Source organism: Chrysochloris asiatica, unplaced genomic scaffold (genome assembly GCF_000296735.1).
Source record: "Chrysochloris asiatica unplaced genomic scaffold, ChrAsi1.0 scaffold00258, whole genome shotgun sequence".
In the NCBI taxonomy this organism is placed as follows: domain Eukaryota; kingdom Metazoa; phylum Chordata; class Mammalia; order Afrosoricida; family Chrysochloridae; genus Chrysochloris; species Chrysochloris asiatica.
In genome coordinates, this window is record NW_006408776.1 from 2,583,324 (window position 1) to 2,585,671 (window position 2,348).

Genomic DNA, 2,348 nt, shown 5'->3' on the forward strand with positions numbered 1-2,348 from the left:
TTCGTTCATCCACGCAAAGCATTGAAAGGATATTTTTTCTTTTATACTGCATAAAAGCTAGATGCAAATGTTGATATTAATTTATTTCATTGTCAACGTGGATGATGAAGCTGGGAGGCACAAAACTTCATAGTGAAAGATGCAAACAAACAGCTTCTTTTATTTTTCTGATAGGAAATGGATGCCTTCATTCATGTCCCTTGATTCTTATAGCAGATCACTTCTTCTTCTCTTTTCCTTTTTACTTCCCTCTCCTTGCTGAAAACTTTGGTCATCACCACCTGTTTTCTATGTCCTTGTTTAGGTATCATTTCTGCTGCATACAACATTATTGACTTACATGATAGAAACTGAACAAGAAAGAGGCTGCCATCTTCCTGTTGGAGTTGGACCCAGACTCTGCCTCAGTATTGAACATCACGATTCCATTCTGTAGAGTACATTTGATTTTTCTCAAGAAATGCATTAATTCCAATTGCTAAGCATACATCTTGAATCTCTGTAGCTGTGAATTTTCAATAGCCTTATTTATGGGGATGTGCCTTTCCTTAGCGATGGTATTCTTGCTATTTAAACAAACAGGGCAGATACAAATGAACCTGCCCTGGGCCAGAGGGAACCGTACAGCAGTACAAGCCATTTCCACTGGAGACCGCACGGCGCCAGCTTGGAGTTCATAGAGAGAAAATTGACCAGAACTCCCTGATACCCATTTTTTTTTTTTTTTTTTTTTAGTTTTGATTGTGAATTATGTGGACTTATATGGGAGAACATCAGTTTTACATTCATCCTATCATATTTTGTTTCATTGCAATGACTACAATCCCCTCCATACATCAACAAATAACCAAAGGATACACCCCACAGGCCCGCCCTGCCCACCCACCCCCAGTCTCCCTGAGTCCCTTGTCCCCAGCTGCTCCATCTGTCCATGTCATCGTCTCTGTCTCCATCCCTGGCATCACTTCCTTTCTGCGTAAGGTCGTTCTCTCTGCTCTTCTTACTTAATAGTCCCAGGGACCTCTACTTCTGGGCTGCAAAATCAATCACTCCACTCCTTTTGTCAAAAAACATCTACTTCTACATTTCCGACCCTCACAGTCAGTCCTGATGGAAATTATTTACTATTGTACCACAAGAGTCTTATCCCTATTTCCTTTCACCAGCCCAGTCCCAACAGATTGGATATCATTCAGTGGAGGTTCTACCTACCCCCGCCCCGTCTGGAACTAGGCTCCCTCTTGAAAGCTTGTAAGCCAGTCACTTCTTTCCTTTATAGCCCCCTCCCTCTCCTCTCATTTTGGGAAGCCAATGTCTAAGTTGCCCATGCCTGTCAACCCTGTGTACTGAGGGAGTGGGAGTGATCCTTGCTGTAAAGATTTGTTCCCTTTTTTGAGCTACTACATCCATACGTAAGGAACTCTGGTAGTGTAGTGATTACAAATCAGGCTGCGAACCACAAGGTCAGCAGTTCGAAACTACCAGCTGTTCCGCAAGAGAAAGATGAGGCTTTCTGTTCCAGTAAAGATTTACAGCCTTGGAAACCCTGTAAAGGGTCATTATGAGTCAGAACCAACTCCATGGCACATAACAACAACAACATCCATACGTATAGGTAAAGTTCATCAAATTGTAGTGGGTTACTTTATTTTTATTTTTATTTTTTGCTTCTCTCTTCTTTTTTCTTCTAGTCGAGTTCTGATGATCCAGCCATCAAAGCCAGATCAAGTGTGAGTACTATCTGTAAGTATGGGTGATCTTGTGAATCTCCCCTCACTTAATATCATCTGGACACTTCATTCTCTGCTCTAGTCCTCTGTGACCATGTCACTGCCTCTGGGCCCAGGACTCCCTGGGTCTTGCCATACTGCTAGTAATCCAGGTCTCCACCCGAGTTCACAGGAGTCTATTGAATGTGGTCAAACTTAGATCCCAACTTCATTGCTATTTTTTCCTCCTCTTCCCCTTATCGGTGGCTAACGTGGTCACCAGCCAGACCACATGCCTGCTAGTGTATTCCCCTTGAGTCTTAGTCTTAGAAGGGAGTTTGCTCTGAGGGGACCCGACCACTTGCCTTGATGGCTCCTGGGTGAACAGATTTCTTGTTTTCATAGCAATCAATCATACTGCCATTATTGTTTCTGATTTTTCCTACTGGTCTTTCTGCACCAATTATATCCTATTCTTCTACCTGCTCCAGGCTGGTCTACTCGTCCTTTCCAGTGGAAATTTCCCACCTCAGACAATTTTGATTGGGATTCTGGTTTCCACCTATGGTCTTATGCAATGCAAAAGCTCCACAGGAGGTCTCTTTCACTGGGCAATTTCTAGCCCCCTTTAAGGTATTC

General features: G+C 43.1%; 1 pseudogene; it reads right to left on the bottom strand.

Annotated features, from left to right (window-relative positions):
* Positions 1 to 207: 207 nt before the first annotated feature.
* On the bottom strand, positions 208 to 640 carry LOC102819963 (annotated as a pseudogene).
* Between the last annotated feature and the right edge of the window lie 1,708 nt (positions 641 to 2,348).